Source organism: Protopterus annectens, chromosome 3.part0, assembly GCF_019279795.1.
Source record: "Protopterus annectens isolate FY-2018-M chromosome 3.part0, PAN1.0, whole genome shotgun sequence".
NCBI classification, from domain to species: domain Eukaryota; kingdom Metazoa; phylum Chordata; order Ceratodontiformes; family Protopteridae; genus Protopterus; species Protopterus annectens.
The window spans coordinates 376,848,296-376,874,087 of NC_056731.1; positions in this window are offsets into that span (position 1 = coordinate 376,848,296).

The following is a 25,792-nucleotide window of genomic DNA, read 5'->3' on the forward strand; positions in this document are numbered from 1 at the left end:
GATCCTGATGTAAAGTTTCTAACAACATCATTTTATAAGACAAGTCATCCTATCACAAAGCATTCCTTTGAAACAGAGGCTGTCTCACATTACTTGTTGCGTTTACGCCCACTCAAAGCAGGTGTTATGCTCACATTAGCATTAATACCTGGATACCTGTGAACTTGTAGTTTCAAAGGCCAGTGTAACTCAGCTTGCTCTAAGTAATTGTTAATATCAACCCCCCTAATGGCACCGTATACACATTGCAATGCTCCAAAGCTAAAACTATGACTAGGTTGCTCACAAATATGTTTGGATAAGGCATTCTTAAAATTCTGAGTTCTAATTTCAATACATGCCTAGTTACCCTGTCCCTTAATCTCTTAATAGTTTTGCCTACATAAAAACAAGGGCAAAAATTGCAAGTTTCTAAATAAACCACATGTGTGGTGTTACAATCGACATAAAACCTCAGTGTGAACCTAAATATCATACTTGGGTGTATAAATATCTGTTGTTTGGTTATAATGTTACAAATTTTACAACTTCTACAGGGGAAGGTGCCTAATCTGTTCCCCTTGGGTTCCCTTCATTGTTTTTTATCACATAGTATCCCTTTCAAATTCCTGTTGTTCCTATAGGAGAATGTGGGTGTCCCTCCAACAATATCAGGTGTCTGTTTATCACTCGTAAGGAGATGTCAGTTCTTATTTATAACTTTGCAAATGGTATCTATATACCAACAAACGATGCCCTGTGCCTGATAGATGTTGTGTGTGTGTGTGTGGGGGGGGGGTCACTCATATTTTGATTGTCACTGCCTGCAAAGTTCAACTCATGTTTCATTTTAGCCAACATTTCACCATAGACCTTATCTACCAATTTCATGTTATAATATGTATTATGAAATAATCCTGTAAGTGTACTAAACTCTTTTTCTCGATCTTCTTCTTTAGTGCATATTCTAGATATTCTATGAAATTGTTTTTTAACTATATTAGGGAAAATGTGCTTGGGATGCATACTCCCATTCACCAAGAGTCCATTTTTCCTGCAGTCTTTATGGTGTAGAGATGTAGTGATGTCTCCATTCAGTTCCCTTTTGACTAGAACATCTAGAAAATCAATTTCTTTAGCTGAGTACTTAAAAGTAAACTTTAGAAAGTTGGTAGTAGATTCTAGGCATGAAATAAACCTACATAATGAGTCTTCTCCCCCTGACCATAAAAAAGATGCCAACAAAACATCTGTAAAATTTAACACAACCTGAAAGTTCATCACAAAAAAAATGCTTACCCTCCCAAAAATACATGACCAGAATGGCATACGAGTTCACACATGGGATGCCCATAGCAACACCCCATTTTTGTAAGTATAGTTTTTGGTCAAATATAAAAACATTGTGCTCTAAAATCAAATCCAAAAATGTGCAAATCAAGTTTACAGTGTCATTAGTAAAAGCAAGTTGCACAGTTAAAATCTCCCTTATGGCTTCTATACCATAAACATTGAACAAATTCTTCACATCTAAAGTAACCATCAGATAGGAAGCATGATATAAAGTATGCAAAGATTCAGTTAAATCCTTTAAAAACTGTGAGCTCTCTCTTAATATCATGGGTAACTTAACTATGATCTGTTTCAATTTGCCCTCTACATATATAGATAAAGGTTCTGTTACCCAACCTCCACCTGCAACTATTGGTCTCAAAGGTGGTTTAACAGAATCTTTATGAATCTTGGGTAAACCTTTCATAATAGGTATAACTGGGTGGGGTATGTGTAAAAAAAATGATACAACAATTCATCTATTAATCTACACATCAATAGGTCATATAAATTGTCCTTTATGTAACTAAAGGTTTTTAACACAAAGGAATATTCTACCCTTTGATAAGTTTCCGTGTCCTGTAACAACAAATACATAGATTCTAAATAATCAGTCATGTTCATTATCACAACCACACCCCCCTTGTCTGCAGGTCTTATGCAGAGGTCGGTTTGGTTTTAAGTTGTCTCAAAGTTTGTCTTTCAAAATGACTCAGATTATAAAAATCCTCTAGGATACTACAACCGGATTTCTTCTCTTCTCTCTAAGGAGTACAGCACTATACCAGGTATGTTATTGAATGAACCATGTAATGGAATGCAGATGGGGGGATGCAGTCATGGGAAATAAGAAGTTAAACAGTAGGTCTCAACAACATTGCCTGGACTGACATGTTGCTGTTAGTCTGCTATCCAACACCAACGGCCATCCCTTATGGCTCTGTCTGTAGTGACATAGATCATAGCTCTGGCCCCTGTATTACCCCAGCAATGGTCAGCTCACATATTACTGCTACTTTTATTATCTGTTGTAGAATACTGACAGTAAGTACTGGTGGATACAGCCGGCATATGACATCATGTACTGTCAGTGAGCCCCTCTCTGTCTGAGAATATCATACAGGCTTAGTTCAAAAATTGTACAGGTGTCCCTGACCATTCATGACACACTCTGGCTAGGTCACCCCATACCTGTATCTGATTGCCTGACACCTATGGCTAGCATACCTGGTGACCCCCTGCAGCAGGACAGCAGGTTACAGGTACTAGTAATGGGGGGACACTGGCTCTGGCTCGGCAACAGTCCGTACAATTTGATCATACAATGTAAGGGAATGCATACAGTACCACATATTCATGTACCATTACTGTGTTCCCAGGGGTCTGCCACGTCACAGACACATTCCCCAAATAATGGGGACAGCCATCACGTATTGTCCAACTGGTATGTGGAAATACACAGATTCCGGCGTGTAGCCCGCAAGACAATTCCCTGTGAGCTACATCGCCGAACCCAAATGGCTGCAGCGGCACTTTGTCATAGTGCAATATGGCTGAAAAGCCTAGCCGCTGCAGCTGTAATCTATGTACGGGCAAAGGCAAGCGTACCGGATGTGTAACACATTCCTTATTTACATTCAAGGAATGCATTTATTTACTTATTTATTTATTTTGTTGTCAGTCTGACAACATAATAAATAAATACTTCAATAAATGCATTCCTTGAATGTAAAGAATGTGTTACACATCCGGTACGGTTGCCTTTGCCCGTACATAGATTACAGCTGCAGCGGCTAGGCTTTTCAGCCGCTTTGCACTTCGGCAAAGTGCCGCTGCAGCCATTTGGGTTCGGCAATGTAGCTTGCAGGGAATTGTCTTGCGGGCTACATGCCGGAATCCGAAATACACATTTGCCTAGCGGGGGGGGGTCTACATCTATCAGGAACATGTACACATTCCGCAAACATCTGGGTACTGCAGATGTCAGACAGCTATGAGGAGGGCACCCTACACCACATATGCACTACTCTCAGTTACTGTGTAGCACAGGTTTTGCTGGAATATCCACATGCACTTGTAGTACCACTCACCTAATTTTCGGATGTAGGCTGGTGCAGTAATGTTGCCCATAGGGGACAACCAGCAGTTGATGACAGTGATGGGCGTGGACACATAACAAAGTGTGTCACACCACTCAGGCCATATCTGGTAGTCCTGGTACCATATGAGGTTACTAGGCTATGGGCCCTGAGCAGCCATATGCCTAGGCCAGATGTTAGCCCATGTGTATGCAAGGCAGCATCTGATGCCCACATCCAACAGAGACACAGGTGATATTCCAAGGGTGTATGTGCAGTTTACTATCCAGTTATCCAGGCTATGCCTGCAAAGGTGTAAATAGCTGCCCTCCTTGATGTGGACAGGGTGCCCATTCCACCGCAGGCTGATTCTGTGTGGTACACATCTAAGCTGCCAACAAGACCACTTCATGTCACACACCGAGTTTTGTGTGTGTGTGTGTGTGTGTGTGTGTGTGTGTGTGTGTGTGTGTGTGTGTGTGTGTGTGTGTGTGTGTGTGTGTGTGTGTGTGTGTGTGTGTGTGTGTTAACAGAGTGAAGCATGACTTACACTCGTAGAGCCGTCCCAGCAATGTGGAGTCTGTGACTGTCTTGCATGCCACACTGAGTTCACCCATGATGATTATGTATGAAACCAGGTAGAGGGTTGGCCTTATAGCCTATCAGTGTTTGGTAGATGTTTGATGCCCTGGTATTCCCTGGTGGGGAACCTCCATGATATCCCCAGCTGATGCATGTGCTGTGTGATGTGAAAGATGAACAGGGAATTATACACATTAATGGTCCTCATTGAGGGGAATGCATGGAAGTTTATACCCCATGTCCTCTGATGACATATCCTTATGTATGACATGGGCCATGTAGAAGCTTTGTCTTACAATGGAAGCAACATTGTGTTGACATATCATGTTGACAAAGACTTGTGTCCACAGCACCCTCATGAATGATTGTGTGCCTAGATGTTGTTCATACTCTGATAATATGTGGGGACATCACTCTTCCCATAGGGGTTCACACTGCATCTCCTGGTATGTGGCCTGAGGCCATGTGTCTGGCTACGGTCATGTATCTGTACGAGACCCTCATAGGCAGATGCCCACATCACTAGGGAATCCGGTGATGGCATATTTGGGAGTGTTATATCCATAATGGCCACGTGGGTTATACTGTCACAACATTTGTCCAGGTTAAGGTAGGCATTCAGCACTGTCAGCCCCCATCCACAGCTTTGGTAACTGTATCATAGAGGTCACCGGAGTGTAGCAAACATGAACCCTTCCTTGACAAAGCCTAAGCATGTGTAATGGAGTGTGGCCAGGTCGCACATGTCCTTGTGGATGGGTTTCACTTAAAACTGTGCTATGGCCTCAAAGAATAGCCTAGTTAGGCTGCTGGGTCTGTCATGTGACTGAGTGGGGGATGTCCCATCTTAGTGCAAAGGGGTGACAGTGGTCATCCATCAAACAGATGGGACAAGGGCGGTACTCAGTCCTCCTTTCAATACGGTTCCTTATGGTGTTTTAAGGTTATGCTTGGAGTCAGGTAGGATGCATCCTGTGATGTGATAGGCTCCCATGGCAGATGTCTACCATGAGTAGCACATGGCAAGGGTGACCTGTTCCCCACATATAGGAGACAAGGCAGTTACTGTGCATATGCTGATATACTGATGTGGAACACAAGTGGTGAAACCTACACCAACTCTGTCAGGTATCCACTATGCTATACCAACAGCAGTAGTACAGCTGGTGTCCTTGCACACCACAAGTGAGCAGCCACTACCCATGCTGTTGCACACATATGTGCAGTAGGGGAGATGATTGTCTGTAGTGGATGTAGACAATGGAAGGATTGTGTTTGTTGTACAGGTTTGCAGGACTAATCCCATTCTCATGTACACGCTAAGGAGACATTGCTTCAGAATGGGCATCTGCTCCATATTCTGTGTTGGACAGCGGTATGTCATCCCTGTTATGGACAGTATGTATTGCACATGTCCACCACACAGGTGTACATATCCTAGCAGAGGAAGATGTAGGCCTGTCGGGTATACCTGACTACATGCATCTGTATAAATGCACATCTACAGTATGTGTGTATGTCTGGATATTGGTGCCAGCCCTTAATGAGGTGTTGGGAGCTGTGAGGCTGTGTAACCCTACCCCCAGAGGGATGTATTCCATGTCAGAGGAGTATGTATGGCTGAGTTTAGCTAGTTGGGTACTGTGGGAGATGGTGACTGCAAACGTGACTGCATGATGGTTGTTTTGCCATGGAGGATGACACTGTCAGGATGCTGCAGTGCTAACTCATGTTGTGTGAAGTCAACTACAATACACCTTCACCTCATGTGTGTGTAGCCCCTGGCCACACCAAGGTGTTTGTACATCCACTTTTGTTGTTTTCCTGGCCATTTGTGTGCTGGCATGGCTACGTCTTACCATGTATGTTAGGGTCATTCAAATGACCTAGGATCAGGGTACAGACCTGACTCATAAGACAGTTGATGAGGTCCATATAGGCAGAATGGGCTTCCTGGTCTCATGTGGTGGCTGGTACCCTGCTGTGATTTGCATAGATTTGTGTTGGCAATGGTTAACTGTCCTTGCAGTGTCCCCTGTGCATCTTACTGCCTGTACAGTGTGGAGGTGTGTATGTGTCTCATATATACAGAAACCCCATGTCCCATGGCATTACCAGCTACACTTTGCTTTCTGTATGTATGATAGGATGGTTGACCATGTAAGGCTGGGGTGCTTTCTGCAGCTTGGGACCATGGTCTGAGTGAGTGCAGAGATGTCTGCTGTTCCCAGGGTAGGACTGCTTGAAATGAGGGCAAAGTCATGTGTACACCTCTAGCATTTAGCAGCATGGCCTTCAATGTGTGCTGTACTTAAACTTGTATGTTGGTAGTGATAATGTCACCAATGTTACTAATGGAGTCACTATGGGTCTGGTGGGAACCACTGCCAGACGCATGAAGACCAGTGAAGATAGATGGAGGCCATCTCTCACAGAGCATCATGGTCTATGTACCATATCATCCCAGACTCACAGGTAGTGGAACCCCTGGAATATCACAGGATAAATGTGCACATGTTAAGGACAATCATTCCCTGGTTGTATTGCAGCATCCATCTGGGTGACAAGATAATGCTGCATAAGGCAAGGGATATACCTGACTGGGACACATAACCAGTGTACTCACTCATGTCTCACTGCATATAGTCCAGGGACGTACATGTCAGGTCAGGTCAGGCACACCAACATGTACAGTGACAGACCCATGACAGTACCTGTTGGTGAGAGACAGAAGTGCATATGCAATATGATCAAGTCTGCCAACTGACACAAAAGTAACTGTGACCATCCATAGCATGGCACACCAGTGTGTCTCAAATGGAGTCCTCTATGTGTAACATGTTTGATATGTTCTCACACTTGCGTGGCTGTAGGACATAGGTGTGTGGCCAAGTGTGGTATGTGCTGTGTATGGTTGTGGCCTTCATGTGTGGCTTTGCCTCAGAGATACCCTTTGTTTGTGGATGTGTATGTTGAGGACCACTGCAGATGCTTGTGTGTGTTGTGTAGGTGTGGGTAGTGTGTGAGGTGTACTGCTTGTGTTGACAACCTCTTTGGGGACAGATATGCAGCCTTGACAGGCAGAGACCATGGACTACAAGCTCCTACAGTCATTGCATCTCTCACACAGTGCGTTCATTGGCAGTCTCTGTAGATGGCTGTCCATCCATGTACATGAAGTAGGTGCTACACAGTGCCAGGACACTGGTTAGGGAAATTGTAGGACATTGTCCAGCCATATAGTCCAGATTCTGAGGGAGAAAGGACAAGGAGACCAGAGGGGTGGGCCTACAGACCAAGTGAGTTCTACTACAATAGGAGGCTGACACCAAAGCAGTCCATGTAGACAGCCTATGAACAAGCAGTAATAGCTGCAACAGCTACATGCAGTGCAACACCTCATAGCACATGCAGCAAGTAGCATGAAACATCAGGATCAGGGGCATGCCATATTGCCAGTAAGTTGCCGATACCCACAGACATAATGTTCTGATAGATGATGGGGGTATGATGTGGAGGTTAGCAGTGGATAGTGCTGGCAAGTGGATGTGCAATGTATGCAGTCCTGTGATGTGTTTCCCTGTTCATGTCTTTCAGGTGGGATTCAGATGACGCAACCCAGCCTTCTCAGAAGCTGAGACCATTGTAATTATCAATACACTGAGAGTCCATCACTAGGTGCTGTTGTCAAGGAGCCACCATAATCACAACAATGCACTACTCTGTGGGCAGACCTGGTAGCAACAGTGAATAATGTGGGCCACCGGGACAGGGGCAATGAACAGGTCTGACACCATGCTACTGATCTCATACACCATGCATGGCAAAGGGCTGCAGCTGTGGTCAGGGACCGTGCTGACACAGGGGGAGGGATTGCTACACAACCACCACCACTCAGCCACAGAGGCGTTCCTGGCAATCCTGGTGTCAGCCATCAGCTCACAGGAAACCATCTGCACATACGCTGTGGAGGTGGGTGGCACAGTGTCCACAGCCGAGGAGTGTCCAGGTAAGCCTCCAGTGGTCATCATGTTAATTTGTAGCATTCATACTGGCAATCTCTGCATACCTGTATGCATATCAGGTCAATCTGCATTTGTGGTTGGGGTTTATTAATTCACACATGTGCACACATATTGTGAATGTCAGCAATTTGGGTAGTATCATAGCTTGTACTGTACATGTTGATAAATGCACATATTATCCTGTACCATTGCCATATGTGTGTGTGCAGACACTACCTCTCCCCCACAACTACATAGGTACCTCTGGTTTGGCTGGGGAGCATCAGCCTGTAGCCGGTGAGTGTGGAACTGTCATGTTATGGCTTACCTATACCCTAGGTATGTTAAGAGCTGTCATTTTGCCATGCACACAACTGTTAAATGTACCCATATTCCAATATGTGCATGTTAAGTTGTGGTGGGGTTCACTGCAGTGCATCACATTGGAAATCACAGTAGCATATTTGTAGGAGCTGTAACATATTAGCACGTAGATTTGTATAGGTGTAGCCACTATGCTATACAGGGGTGCATTACTATTGTGTACATGGGTGCACTGTGTGTTATGGGAAGGTCCATCACATGCTCCAAATTGTCATGCATCTCACATGTGTATAGTACTAGCAGCATTAATTGGACGTAGCTGAACTGCATGTTGTTGAGAGCCTGTCCAGAGTGTATCTGTTGTGGTCTGATTGTGTGCTGTGCATGGCATCTGTCAGAAGATGTGGTCTGTACAATGCCTTTGTGGCACCTCACATGTGTGTGTGTGTGTGTGTGTGTGTGTGTGTGTGTGTGTGTGTGTGTGTGTGTGTGTGTGTGTTTGTGTATCAGCAAACATTATAATGCAGTAATTAATGTAGTCATGTTGTCTTCCCCTCACAGGTGACCATGGGGGTTGGAGTGTGTCTCCCTCACAATGTGATCTCAGTGTCTCATCAGACTCTGATGATGATGGTGACCATTGTGAGGCACAGGTGGGGTTGTTGGGGGCTGAATCTGTCCCATTGGTTGACATCCCACTTCCAGCCACAATGTTCCTGCACATGGTCAGTATGCCCACACATACCCAGTCCACAACATCTAGCATACACAGATATTGGGCAGTTGGAGGGTTGTGGCATCAAACAGGGTAGTGTGGAGACTATAGTATCAGTGACTGTAGACAGTAGACATAGACAGAGACAGAGAGTTGGTGATTTCCCACACAGGCAGATTGACAGGGATGCTTGAAGGAGGACTGCTGCCCATCCAGCCCCTGTCAGAGGTGTCACAACACATGTCACCCGATGCATGTTTCAGTCCATAATGGAGACAGAGGCACATTGTGAATGGTACATCAGATGGATGCTCAGGGTCATGGATGCAATACTGCCTGGCATGCATGACACCCTCCACAGCACTGGTGATGCCTTATGTCATTTTGGTGATGTAGTGGATAGACGGTGAGGTGAGACATTGTCAGTCCTTAATCATGCAATGTCTGTGCTTGAACATGTGGGGGGAGTAGGGCATCAGACATGTGGATGTAGATCAGCAACATCAGCTGAGAGCCCACGTGGCCATGCACAGTCACACTCCCGTAGTGGCAGTACCACTAGCACTAATAAAGAGAGGGTGCTGTCCACACCACAAAGTGGCAGACCATGGGCACGTGGTCCTGGGCAGTCCTGTGAGGGACACAGACCCAGCAGACACCGGTCACCATCAGAAAGTAGTACCGCATCTGGCCTTGGGCATGGTGTTGCCAGTGCCACTCCTGTCAGAACCACTTCACGTGCTCATGGCTGGAGACAGTGAACTGTAGATTCTGCCATGTACGGTCCATGGCTGTCCAACATACATTCATGTAGGCACATGGCTTGACTGTGTGCATGCACACACTCACACATTACTGTCACATGCAGGTCACTGACCGATGCACACAGTTCCTCTCTATGGCCTAGCTGACCAGCACCCCTTCAGACGCACACACACACACACACACACACACACACACATACACACACACAGTGTTAACTGTATGGCACAGCCTAGGCCTTTGCCAACCCCACACCTCACCATGTGCATGTGATGACACCTGTGCCACATCCCTGTTATCCATACCATCGATGCAGGGACATGCTAATATGTGTCTGTTGCACAGGGTGAATATACTACAGGAAATGGCATTGTGTAGTGTAGTAGTGTTATGGCCTGTAAGGTGCTGTCTGCTGGCAGTTGTCATGCGTGTGCATCAAAGTGTATGTACCTTTGTGCCATGATGCTTCATTGCTGTTAGTACTGCTGACTGATTGTTGTCTCACAGATCTTATTCTGTTTCCATTACAGGTGTCAGTGTGTGTAAGGCATGGTGGGCTGCTGCCAGTAGGGACCTGAGGATGGCAGAGTGGCAGCACAAAGACCTTTTCATTGGCAAGCTACGACTGTATGTGTCCATGTTTGCCTAAGTATGTATGCATAGAACAGTGTGTGAGGGACAATGGGGGCAGACAGCATACCTTGACACAGCATGCTACTCTTGCTACATGTCACCTAGGAGTTCTGTAGGATCCCAGGTTCATAGGTACAGAGGAAGTTACTACAGTACTGGCCCTGGGTCCCTTACAAGCCTATCCAGTACTGTATCCCCATCAGAATCATCTATCTGTATCTGTTGCCCCTGCCATTGCTTGACACACTTTGGACCCCTGTGACAGAGTTTTTTTGACATCCACTCAACTTTGATGCAGTTGATGATAGTCTGCATGGTACTCTGACATTTTTGGGGAGTTCATTCCTGAGACAGGACAGCCTCTGGGAGACAAACCTGTCTCTCCAGCTGTTTATTTTGCTGTGTCATATGTGATTCAAGCCTGTCGTGCTGGTAATGCACAAAGAGTTATACTGACATATATATAGGGCAGCTGTTGAAGGGCTGACCACAACATTGCCATCTAGGCATTCCACAGCCCACCTGTGGACAACCTGTATGGTACCAAGTGGTGCAGTACTGATTTGAGGCTGTCTGCATGATACAGGTGTTGAAGGCCATGGATAACCTGTGGGTGTTAACATATCCATACTATTTGGTGAAGATGTCTGCATAGGTACATACCAGGCCAGCCATGCTGTTAATGTTTTGCTGTACTGACTAAGAACTATACAGAGGTAATGTCCACCTTTTGTCTGGATGCAGTCCCTTTACCTATGTGGTGAACCACGTGCAAGCCTTTTCTGACCACTGCCACTACTTCATAGGTGATAGCCAGGTCTGTCACAGCAGTTTGTGAGTTTATGGGGTTGTTGTTGATGTGGGAAATAGTTGGTCCATGTCCTCATCATATTGTATGATGGTGCTGTTTTCTGCATTCAGTTGGAAGCCAGGACCTGGCTGTCATTCCATACCCATTGTATGAACCCATTGCAGTGTGCTAACATTAGTTTGTGGGTCAATGACAAACAGCACACACAGTTGCCACAGCTTTAGGTGGTACCTACATATGTGGGAAGTGGCAGTTTGCATTTATACCTTCATAAATGTGAGTCATTGGGGCCAGAAGCTACTCACAAGGCATACACATGTCTACATATTGCACACACATAGGCAATACAAGGTAGAGTTGGCATCTTATCAAATGTGGAATGTGAGACACATCTTGTAGTATTGTGACACTTGGCAGGACATACCATAACCCATGGAAGTGCACCAGACAGGACTTCCCCTTTGTTTGACAATATGACTGCTTATTTGTGTCACATCTCCATAGGTTTTGCTAATTCTCATACCAGTAAGGTGCTTCTGATGTGAAGTAACTGCCTTATGCAGGTAATAGACAACCTTAGAAGATGTTTGTTTTCCTACACTCTGGGGACCTCTGTATTGTTTGTGTTGTTGTCACAGGTCGCACCTGGCTGTACATGGACTGCAACCTGCAGGGTGGAACAGGTGGTGGCCATAACCCCCACCTCTACAGATGTGTTCAGAATGTCCTGTTGTTTGCCACATATTTTTTGTTACATTTGGCATAACAATGTAGTTGTCTGGCAAAGTTGTGTGAATTCATTAAAGACTGAAGTTACACAATACTGACAGATATTTGCCTGTCAGACTTCATTCCCTTCAGAAAATGCATGTGAATGCACAACCTGTTGTGCTATCTCCTGTGTAGGTTTGCCAGAGCAATATTTAAGGATTGACCCTAATATGTGGGCTTTGTCCCACTTTTCTGTATGGCTTTTTCCAGATGTCTTTCTGTAAGGGGTCAAGAGGTATGTTTGTGGCCATAACACAAGCACAGTGCTGCAAGGGAATATACATATGTACACACATCCACCCACTCATGGACCACCCTTGTTGATAGTAGATCCCCTTCCTGGCTAGTTGTATGTACAATAGCGCAATATATATAGCCCATGAACCACTGAGGTTCTACAGTTTTGCAGTGTCTGCCACTACTACTCTGGATTTAATAGGGTGGCACAGGCAGATGAAATAGTATAGGCATTGCACATACACAGGCAAGACAGCCACATTGCTACAGAGGATATGCATACATAGACACACACTCACACAGTCACCAGTATTGAGATTACATCCCTTATCTATCTAGTTGTATGTAGTATACTGCTATGTCCTTAATGCATATGCCATGGAGCTGATATGCCTAGGGCATACCTCTCAACCTGTTAGACGAATACATGTAGACAAAGCCTTCAATAATGGGGAGATACAGGCCCAACAATAGGGACAAGTTTTACACATTGCTCTTATAAACATAGATAACTGATAGAGGGACCAGATTCGTATTACCTTTACTTTTGCAAAGGGTATGAAATCTGACACTCAGATGTCTGTCATTATTGTCTGACTTCAGTTCTTAATGCTTTGCCAATGACTGGCAGGAAACCATAAGTTTATGACACACAGTCAAAATATATGACCCAATCAACTTGTCATTCTGCAAAACTGCATACATTTGAGAGGTATGGCCTGCAGAGTGTCACCAGTGCATCCAAGGTTGATGACATCTACAGGCCCTGTCAATTAATGCAATGGGGTGTCTGGAAGGTGGAAAAGGCCTCAAAATGATATAACCACCCCCCCACCCACCCCACCCACACACACACACACACAATCCACAGGGAATATGCTTTACACACACTCACACACACACACACACACACACACACACACACACACACACACAACACACATACACACACACACACACACATATACACACACACACACTTGGCATTCTTGAGATCAGAACCCCTACCTATCTAGTTTATTGTACTATAGAGCTACGTATTTATTGTGGGCACCACTGAGCTCATATGCTTTAAAAGTGACCAATGCCATATCTAAGGTTGATGACATTGACAGGTCCTGTTAATGAATGCAATGGGGGTGCCAGGAGCATGGAAGAGGCCTCAAAATGGTATAACCAACACACACACACACACACACACACACACACACACACACACACACACACACACACACACACACACACACAGTTGCCAGTCTTTCGATTAGAGCCCCTAGCTATCTAGTTTATTGTACTATAGTGCTACATATTTATCGTGTGCACTACGGAGCTTACATCTTTGCAAAGTGTCCAATGTTGTATCTCAGGTGGATGACATCAGTAGGCCCTGTAAAGTAGGGCAATGGTGATTTTCAGGGTAAAACAGGCCTCAAAAATGGTTTAATCTAGAAACACATACACAGATACAGTTGTCAGTGGTGAGATTAGAATTCCTTCCTATCTAGCTATATGCACTATAGTGCTACATACTTATCACATGAGCCATGGAGCTTACATGTCTGAGGAGTGTCCAACGGTGCTTCTAAGGTGAATGACATCAGCAGCCCTTGTAAAGTAGGGCAGTGGGGGTTTACTGGGTGGAACAGGACTCAAAATGGTATAACCTACAAACACAGACACAGACACAAACTGTTGCCAGTGGTGAGATTAGAACTCCTACCTATTAAGTTGCATGTACTACAGTGCTACATACATATCGCATGCCTTACAGAGCTTATATGGCTGAAGAGTGTCCAACGTTGCTTCTAAGGTTGATGACATGTACAGGCCTGATACAGCAGTGCAATGATGGGCTAACAGGGTGAAACAGGCCTTAAAATGTGCTGTCATTGCACATACATAGGCAGCTACAAGGGAATATCCATAAACACACACAGACTGACTTGCCATTGTTGGGATTAGAACCACTACCTATCTAGCTGTCTACACTATAGTGCTACACACTTATCACATGTGCCACAAGGCTTATATATGTGAAGAGTGACTGACACTGCTGTTGGGGTGGATGACACCAGTAGCTGCTGACAGGAGGACCACTGTTGTGGATGGCACTAGTATCAGGCCCATAAAATGGTGACCATTACACAGACTTTGGCCTGTTTGGCGTGTGTATTCTGCTGGAAATGTAATAGATACAGTAACACATGCATGCACACACACACACACACACACACACACACACACACACACACACACACACACACACACACACACACACACACACACACACAAGACAGGTGCTGTGAGATTACACCCCCTACCTCACTACTATTACACAATGGAGCTCACCTTCATACTTGCATGTGCCACTGATTACAATCGATGTACAAATGGCTGCAGCAGTACTTCACTGTATACCTTTCAGGGTGTCTCTCTCTCTCTCTCTCTCTCTCTCTATCCCTCTTCCTCTGTCTGTCACCCTATCTCTGTCTCTATCTGTGTCTGTCTGTCTCTCTCTCTCCCTGTGTCTGCCTGTCTATAATTGTTATATTTGTATATGTTACCTATATATATGTATGCATATCACACTCATCAGATGCAGCTATATCTTATATGTGCCACATACAGATAGATGAGGATAAACCTGTCTGATGGGGGCGGTGAGTCACAATTAATGTGTACATAGCTGTGTGTAAGCAAAGGCATATATGGACAACACAGCTCAATTGTCAGATGTGGGTTTAGACATGGACTGTAATTCTCTAAGTGTAGGAGCATGCCCAGTATGACCTTCAATAGTAACAGTGGGACTCCAGTCCAGAACTACCTTTAGTCCAGTCCCGGATTATTTGTGCTACAGCCGATTGGCTGATGAACCCGTGTAAACAGTCCAGCACCTCAGTGATATACTTACTGAGAGATCTCCTGGCTGCGTGCTATCCTTATTAACTGAGTCATATTCTGGGGCGGTATAAAGTGCGTTGGACTGAGCAAAGTTTTCCATAATATGTGTGGTATATTCTACATAGCACTGTGATTTCCTGGCATGTCAGTGGCAGATAGTATAGAGTAATGTGAGGGAGCACTGACAGACATTTATTTACTGTCTCCATACACTGCAGGGAACTATCTGTTACAGCAAAAATTATTGTAGTGTGCACATTCTATGTTTGTCTGGCCAATGGTTCCCCTTCCCCTTATATGTGTTTCTTTGTCCTTCTGCAGTCCATTCACAGCCTTTGTCCACAGTTGGTGCTGTTATGTATTTGTAGTTAAGGTGGGAGTGGGGTAGAAGTCATAACATCACACACAAGGTTACAGACTTCACACCTCTGAATGTACCTATTTAGCAGGTTGTCCATCATTGTGCCTCATACATCTGCTGTGGTCCTCAGACAGTTTGTGTTGCACTGTTATTAGAAGGCTACATGTTGGCCATGGTTCTCAGACTCTTACAGACAGACATCTGTACAGGCCCATATATAGCAGTCAGACAAAGGCCCAGACATGGGGGCGGGCTCCAGTTGGTAGAATGATTTTGTATTAGTTTGCATTTACTTCTGAGTATGACATCTGCATCTCAACTGTCTGTCATTGATGTTTTCACATCAACCTTTCTTGGTTTGCAAATAGTTTGCCAGGTAAATGCAATGTTATGACAAGCAGAACAGATATATGAGGCATACGTGTGGACATTCTGTGGCACCCTGTCATTCCAGGGGTATGGATGGTGCCCACTGACTTGTTGTCAGTACTGACACAGTAACATAGCAGCCTTTATATCCTACTGCTAGACTGACCTGTCACAACCTGCTGTTCTACTAGGCACTGTGTGGGTTACTCAGAACAGTGTACTGTCCATATGTGTGGCCCCCTGTCCCTCCATTGTCCAGCTATCCTACAGTAACAAATATTGACTTCTGGATAATGTGTATAACTCCTACCATTGATGTAGCTGACATGCAAAATAGATGGCATGACCAGTGTCAAGCCATGGACCCTGATAACCACAGTACTGTACTTAGATCACTAAGCCATAACAGCCACCAGCAAGTGCTGTCTGCTTCCTGACACTATTAACCACAAACATGCATAGCACATTGACCCCTGCATATTGTAGACATGGAACAAGTTATCAAATTGATTGTGACAGCCCTGGAAATGTGTGGTCTGCTGCTATTACCTTACAAACATAAATGTTACTGCAGTTGTATGTGAACACAGGTGTGCTGGGGGAGGGGGGCATACCTCTCAACTGTACACATCTTCACTGACTGTCCAGATGTTTTGCTCATATTTTGGGTTCATTTTTCATAAAAATGTGGTTGTGTGGCAAATAATAGTGAAATCATTTAAGGCTAAAGTTAGAAGGTAATGACAGATATTTGAGTTTCAGGCTTCTTGCCCTTCAGAGAATTCATGTTACTGCAACACCTGTTATTCGATCAACTTTCTTTGTTTGTAAGAGCAATAGTTAGGACTTGTCCCTGTTTGTGGACCCTTGCCCCAAATTTCTTTATGGTGTTGTACAGATTTCTTGCTGTAAGAGGTTTAGAGGTATGTATAGGACTCCAAAATTGACATCCATGCATTTGTCCCATGACCCCACTGTTTGTAAGTCCCTCACATAGTGCAGTGGATTTTGTTGGCTTAGGGCCTACTGCATATTGTGGGGCAACCAGTATTTGGGAGACAGTTCCTGTTGTCCCACATAGCTGACCATTGTCTGCTGCTATCCCGGTAACCCACTCCATTCCTATGCATACATGCAGCAATACCATACATATGCTACCACAGTCTAGTACCCCATTCATTTATTGTTAAAAAGAGTGACTTACCTTGTGCCAGCAGCAGTTGCAAGGACAGTGCTTCAGGGCTGACTCTGTCAGATGCACGCAGTACACAGCCTATACATGGTAAGGTATAGGTAGTGTGCTGTGGCTGGCATCCATTTTACTTTGTGTATGTGAGTTGGAGTGAGGTGTCAGTCCCTGGGCCACTAGGGTGTCAGTGTATGTGCTATGCATTGCCTCTTTGCCAAGACCAGGGCATACTGGGCATGCCTACATCTGCCTACAGGGACAGGCTCAGGGGGTTCCTCCTCTGAGTCCCCATGTGCCTGTGGGGACCTTGGCAATGGCAGGGGGTTGTGTGTCCCTTCCCTGTGATGTTCCTGCCACAGCTGTTTCTGCAGGATCATATTGTGTAGCATAGCTGATACTATGAATATGTGTGCACATGTGGCTGGAGAGTACTGCAGGGCTCCACCAGATATATCAAGGCAGCAGAACTGTGACTTGAGCAGCCCAAACACACACTCTATGATGTTCCTAGTTTGTGCGTGTGCCTCATTATGACATTCTTCAGTTGATGTGTGTGCATTTCTGATGGGTGTCATCATCCATGGTTCCAGTACATAACCGACATCCCCCACTAGAGAGCCATACGGGATGTCCCCCCTGGCGAATGCCTGACAGAGCTGTGATGCATGCCAGATGTGGGAGTCATGATAACTGCCAGGGCTGCCAGCACACACATATTGATGATAATGCCCTGGGCATTGCACATGACCTGGCAGTTGATGGAGTGATACCCCTTGCGGTTGACGGAAACTCTACCCTCCTCACTGGGTGGTGCTTTGATGTGCACAAGTGCAGTCTATGGCACCCAGTACCTCTGGGTAGTGTGATACATGGTGAAAGAGATGCATATTGCTGGTCCTCTCCTCAGGGGTTCTGGGGAAATAAATGTGCTCACTGGTATGTGTTAGCATGACATCCAGGAACTGGTGGAGTACCCTGGATACGGATGCCTGTGAGATCCCCATGATGTTTCCAGTAGGTCTTTGGAAAGTACCTGTAGCTACTATTCTTAAGGCTATATATACCTTTGTTTCCAATGGGATGGGTTCCACTCTGTCAGCTCTGGGTCTGAGGTAAGGCCGGCAGAGTTTGGTGAGTTCCTGTAGTATGTCCCTCTCCACCCTGTAGCACTCTATCTCTAGCTCATGTAGCCCCTGAAAGGTTACCCTGGGCCTGAACACTCTTCTCCTCCTCAGTCTGGGCCTATTGTTAGCATCATCATCATCATCACTTGACGTCAGCCTGCAGTGCATACAGATGTAGCAAAGCAGCAGCAACCCCTATAATTTTGTCTGTTAAAATTCCCAAGCATGTACTCCAATGGTGCAGAGTATGTGGGAAAAAGATTGAAGAGTATATGTATACTTTATACTGGTGTGCTGCAGATGTAGCCTGTGTGTTTGGCTGAGTATGATACATTTCACCTGCCAGGTATATCATGGAGGGGTTTGAATGGGCCAGTGTGAGTGGAACAGGGCTTATCAATCATTTATGCTTGATTGGCTTTCCCAGGTTATCCCCCCCCCATTTTCTTTTTTTTTTACATTTCTTCCACTGCTAAGCTCCACAGCACTCTGCACAAACCCATGGAGCTAGTGTAAACATTGCTGAGCAGAAAGAGGCATTGCCTGTATACAGTCATTCTTAGATTTTTTTTTAACCAGCTAAGCACAGCTTAGCAGCTTCAGACACACCCCCTCCTTAGATGTGCTTAGCTGAGTGCAAACAGGCACAGCTGAACTCCAATTTGCTTATACAAACCCTGACACATCCCCTTTTCATGTCAGCTGTCTCTTCTGCCTACACTGCCATGGTTCTAGTCCTTACACAGTTAGTACCTGCAGACACAGTGGCCCATTTTGCTATTCAATAAACTTGCCTCATTTACATACACCTAATTGCATATACCCTAGATACTGCACTACACCAGATCCTATGTCCTTAGCAACCACTATAACCTGCCATTGTATGACTCTGCATAGTGGCCACTATAATGGAAAAAAAATCTAAATATTTTTAAATATCACATTTTTAATTTTTATTTATTTTATTTTTTTTTGCAAAATAGCATGTTTGCGTGATGCTGCATACTGCTTAAATCTGGCATATGTCTTAAAAAATTTAAATTTTTAATATATTGCATTGATTTTTTATATCACTGACCATCGTTGTGGCCATTTGCATGCCTACTGCACCTTGTACAACCTTTTATTTGGGCTGTTACAGCCCCTGTTTAATTTTTATCCTCCGGTACATGGTTTGTTACTGCTTACATTTTTCAGCCTTACACGGCACCTACACTGGTGCCTTTAGGCTTCCTGGATTGCAAAATCACCTCATTTGCATGTTTTTTTACCAGCAGATGAGGTGATTTGCATTCTACAGACACCTCAGTGTCCGTACATTGTCAGGATGCTTGTGCATGCCCCGAGCCTTGTTTCCTGGATCGTTTGACAGCCATGTTCCGTGTTCAAGCCTTACCACAATTCCTACATGGAAATTCGCTCCATGTAAGGTTTATTGAATTACCCCCATACTTTTGTTCAGGAAACAACAAAAAGCATAACTTCAATTAGTTCTTGTTAAAAGAATTCTCTCAGTTTGCTTCTCTCTTCTATTGCAAACTGCCGGGCTACTTATTCCTACATATTCTTCAGCATGCAACAGTGTTGAACTCTTTTTAACTCAAGCTTTTTTCAAGGAAAGATTTCTGTTCACAGGTGAGTAGCACAGTCTTTCACTGCAGAACAAGAAAGCAAGATAGCAGAGACTAGAAGCTGACATAGACTTGACCATTAGAAAACACAAGTTGTTGGGAGCAATGCATGATACCTTTTCCTATCTTATGCAGCCTATCTCACCCTAAGAGGGATGGTTATTAATCACCTTTTTGAAGGGTGATGGACAACCTTACCCAAAAATATGAAGCAGAAACAGAGTTATGACTGGACTTACTATCTCTGCTTATCTTTTTGTTGCAGCATCTGGTGTTGGATAGCATGGGTAGTAGCATGGCCCCATCATGAAGAGACTCTAGTTAAACAAAATGACTGTCATTAGAAGGGGAGTATCAGACAGCAAAAGTCTTCTTAGCAAGTATAAATAGAAAAACAGTGGCATTTGATGCAGTCAGTTACCCTGGAGTTGGATAGCATGGGTAGTAGCATGGCCCCATCAGGAAGGGACTCTGGTTAAACAAAATGACTGTCATTAGAAGGGGAGTATCAGACAGCAAAAGTCTTCTTAGCAAATATAAATAGAAAAACAGTGGCATTTGATGCAGTCAGTTACCCTGGATGGCACAGACGCATTTCAGAAGATAGTCCTTTACTCGGTCTTAGAATCATTTCATAGTGTATGCACCATGAAGTTTATAGCATAAGAAAATGCATAGTGTGTACAAGTGCTGCTTCTGTAAGAGTGAAGTTATGCAAAAGCATTCTTTTTACATGCTTCTGCAGAAACAAATTCCACTATAGCAAGATACAACAGCATTGGAACTGACTTTATCAAGTAAAGAGGGTAGACAGTGAAGTCCCTACTTGGGACACCAAGGAGCTTTGCTCTAGCATGAGGACAAAGATTCAAAACTCACTTCAAACCCTGTTTTCCTAATGTTAGTGATTAAGACACAAACATAAAATGACAATAAACAGTATATAAAATGCCAACAAAAGCATAACCCTAAACTCAATTTCATCAGCAGTAAAATGCACATGCACAGTGCAAGTTAAAACTTTATCAAGTAACAGTAAAATAACACTGGACACAAAGTAGAGTGCAGGACTTGTAATATGTGAAACAGTGAGGAAAGTCCTGAGAAGAATTACCCGGTGTTCTGTTTTTCCCACAGCTGCAGTTACACGTGATGATTTATAGTGTGTCTCAGGCAGGGAGGGACTCTGGGTAAAGAAAATGACTGTGTGCATTATGCCTTTTTACTTCTTTGCTGCAAAAGTCTGGACCAAGTCAACAATAATGGTGAGACAAAGGCTCAAAAACTGAGGAAAGTTTTTAAAAATGTACTCTAATTCAATTAAAAAAGTTAATAAAGAATAAATTTTGCATCAAAATGCATTTCCTGAACAATAATAAGCATGAAGCTTGAATGTTTGGATGCTTGGCATTACTGACTGACTGTAATCCTCTGTGATTAACCTTAAAATCAAAAATTTTATGAGGGATGAGACAAAATATGAGGCAACATCAGGGACATTCTGTAAAATTCTAGACAGCTGAGAGGTATTGTACACATGAAAGCACTGGTCATGTACAATGGTCATTAGTCTACAGTCGTTAGTCTGTGATCTGCGGGCATTGTCAGTCATTTACCACCTGTGTTCACTAGATTACTAGTGTGTGGCTTGCATTTACTAATTTACTGGTCCATGGTCTGTATGAACCAAGTAACTGGTCTGTGGCTGGTATGTACTAACTTACTCATTTGTGGCCTGTGAGCAGGACTTCCATGGTCATTGCGTGCCGTCAAATAAAACAATCCCATTTGGTGTTAGACTGCCCTTACGCATCCCGTGGTCAATAAATATATATTTTACACCTAATGAAAATGACTGTGATCATTTCATAGATAATTTGAAGGGAGCAATGCATGGAATAAAGCATTTAGAAGCTGCTTGTGTTCATTAGTAGAACAAGGAAGGAATCCTGGGGTAAACTTTCTGTTTTCCATTCACCGATCATGGACAAGGATAAGCTTTGTTTTACATAGATCTGGAGCCTGTTTCAGAGCAGTGGTATTCTTTGTGAGATATACCTGTCCTTCCATACCACTCTATTGATGTTGCAGAAGAGTTTTAGAATCATAGACTGGGCATTTCTGATGTTATTTTACTTGCTGATATGCAGTAACTCCATCAGTATTGGGTTGGAGGATACCTTGTATGCTAGGCACATGTCACCTCTTAGCAGTCTGTAGGATACCAAGTAATAGTGATAAGGCTTTGTTTCAGTCCATGTAGAACATATTGTTTAAGACTTGTATTGTTTTAATAAGGTATCTCTGAATGCATTGCAGTTGTTGCATGTGTCTGGACAGATATAATGACTGTCCTAATTATAGCTGAGTAAAGATTGCCAATGACATCCCTAGATCTAGACACAATCCCTTAGTTTATAAGTTGTGCAATCTAGAAGGACTTTCTTATGACATTTTTCATGTACAGTGAAGTCACAGGGCTGTAACCTCTATGTGCTAAGTCACTGGTCTGTGGGCTGTGTGTACTAAATCACTACAGTATGGACTTTATGGAATAATTCACTGGGCTGTGGCATGTTTGCAAAAGCTACCATGTCCAGTGAAGTCACTTTTCTGTAATATCTGTGCAGGAAACCATTATTCTATGTACTATTCATATTAAATCAGTGGTCTATGGCTTGAGTGTACCAACTCACTGGTCTGTAGCCTATGTATACTAAGTCACTGGTCTGTGACCTGTATGTGCTAAGTCACTGGTCTGTGGCCTGTTTATATTATGTCACTGGTTTGTAGCCTGTAAGTATTAAGGCACTGGTCTGTATGTTAGCTATATTTCTGTGGGAAACATTTATGGTCAGCACAATATCATGCTCCTCTCATTGTAATCCACTTTGCTTCACATGTCCACTACAGATATAGCCTAATATGTTTAAGTCTAATGAAAACAAATCTCACTTGTAAATGTTGTGGACTTTAAGCCATTAGCACTAACCTGTATAAATAGAAGGTGTCAAAAAACTAGAGCATAATGTTAACAACAACAGATACAATAAGTCAAGATAATCTAATCATGGAAAACAACTGTATATCTGACTAAGTGCAGCAAACACACCCTACTGAACAGTTTATTTGCTACCTGCTAGGGTAAATGAAATTCATCCCATTTTTTCATACTTATTCCAAGCTGTATACAGGTCTATAGGACATAAATTTTTATGAAAGGCCACCACCATAAAGTATACCTATTTGACATGATACTTAAGGATGGCAAGATCATATGTAGGCAGTTCATGTTCCACCCAACCACATTGTGAATATACTTTGTGCATTCTTGGGAGATATTTTATAAAGGAAATTAGATTTTTTTTTAACTTGTATGGTTGTCAAACAAAATGTATTTTTGTAATCTGGAAATCACCTAACTTACCAACATTAAAAAGATTAAAATATTGAATTTATAAATGAATCATCCCAATGTGCTCATTGTACATATACAGAGATCAAATATTTAAATTGGTATAAACTATGTGTCTGTTTAATTTCATTTATAATAAAATAATCCGCATTTTTCATACAGCAAAACCTAAAAACCTAATTCAAATAATTTGCTATTAGAACTCTGTCATGTCTCCTCTTGTTTCTCCAGCACAATGACAAAGGTTAATTGAACTTCCCATGTTAAGACATTCTAAATTTTAATATCGTATAAAGTAATTATAAAAAAATTAAGAACAATTACTGTTCATCAGTAGTGAATGCAGTCATATTTTCTGCTTTTCCCCTTTTGATTAGAAATGTTTTCCTCCATGTATCATAATGTTCTAAAATTATTAAGAAGAATTGATGTGTTTAAAAACAACATATGCTGATCAGTCTGTATCATGCTACAAATTACAAATACATGCTTTGTATGTGTTAATAAAATGGCTGCCACACTCAGTGATGATACATCACATGGGTACTGTTATGGCACATTGTGTACAGTTAGGTTTTGCGGTACTTGTCCTTACCTGCATGCTACATAAATTCATTCTAAACCAAACAGCCAGTTTTTAAACCAATTTCTTATTGATAAATAACTTACTAATCTGTCATTCACTCCCCTAGTTTTCCATGCATGATTATTTGCACTACACATTTTAAGCTTTCTGGGTAGGTTTCTCAGATATTAACATCCATCTTAGTAAACCAAGCTTTTTTTACTCTTATATGCCTAATACCTTAAACTTAATAGTCAGGTCTTTGTTAACTATTAGGTCATTATAGTTCAGCTTCAAGGAGTCAAACAGGCAATGATTCACTGTAGTTTCATATGCTGTAATTACATCTGTATCGAATGTCCTATAGCTTAAGAAATAAACATACAATTAAATCTAATTTTATCCTGCCATGAACTCATTCTGGACATGCTTCCTTCTTTGTATTGGCAATGCTTCAGAAGTCGACTTCCTTGCTGCATTCTCATACAGCTTGAATGCATTTACAGCATCTGTTGTAACTGCTCCAGGATCCTTCCCATTTTACTGCAGTAGCTATGGCATTGTCACCGTTGTACTTTTCCAACATGCTGTTTCCCAGATACATTTTTCTGCATGTCTGTGCACTAAATTTAAGCTGCTGTGTTCCTTTTCTTCCTCTATCAGTCAGACCAAACCCACTAGCCAACTTTTTACAAGATCTGTTCTTGGCTTTTAATCTTCCTTTTTCATGACCTTTCTATAAATTTAAAAAGCTATACTTTTCATTTCAAATTTCCTGCAATGTCCCTTCTGAAGAAATTGAAAAAGACAAGCCCTAGGATTCATTAACAATTGTATGATCTTTGTACAGATCCTACATGATTTAAGCTCATCAGCATGATGAGCAGCAGCACTCATTGAATATGTTTACTGCTCACCTCGTTTACACATTTATAAGTACATTTTCATGGCCAGAAGAAGAGTTGGCAGCCATACCTGTTATGCAATTACATGTGAACAGCTTATTCTAAGTAAAGGCAAGTTGACTGATTGAATTAAGATGCATGGAAAGTTAAATGTGGAGAATGCAGACAAAATACAATGGGATTAATGCAGAAATAAGATGGGATGGTAAACAGAGAAAATGCAATCATATATGCTTATGTCACAAAGAAACATTTTTAACAGCAATATTATATCCATGTACATAAATAAAAACAGACATTTTAACAAAGAATGTGAAAGGTCACAAAGTAACAATGTAACAAAGGGAGTAAATGTGATATAAATGTTAATAGCATGCTAAGTTGAGATAACGGTTTGCAAAGACACTGGCTACATTAGGGGCTATTCACATACAATGCAGTTATTGAATATGATGTATATACAGGAATGTAGGTATGCTAACTGATAGTACTGCTGTACTCTCTACTTCATTGTGTATAAACAAGAAGAAATAAACCCTGCAGCTTTTGTTTCATGCACATCAGAAAGGGGATATGTTGTTGCCATTTGTTGTCATTTGCAAGCATAACAAAATGGATATATTACCTTTAAACATATATTAAACAATTGTGTGTTGTATATTCATGTAGGTCCTAAACAATAATATAATAACAGTCAAAATACACAAGTGACAAATGACAACACAGATCTGATGACATTTCATTAGTTCAATGTCTGTGTTCATAAATGGAGCACACCTATTACATGATTATGCTGGGCATGCTTACAAGAAATTACAGTGAACACTCCCATAACAACATGTCAACAAAACAAAATACAAGAATATGTCCTAACACAGGCCCAGTTATACAGTATTATCTTGCATCCCGCCATACAGTAACAAATGTTGTAATGTAAGCCTTGTTGTCCTATAAAGCTCTATAGTATGAAGAAAACAATTACAGTAAAACATAAATGTTTGGATGAAGACATGAACTACACAACCTTATTATTTGGAAAAGAAGTAATGCCTGTGAGCAATCAATGGCATGCTCAATATCTGCATCTTGCCACACTGGAAC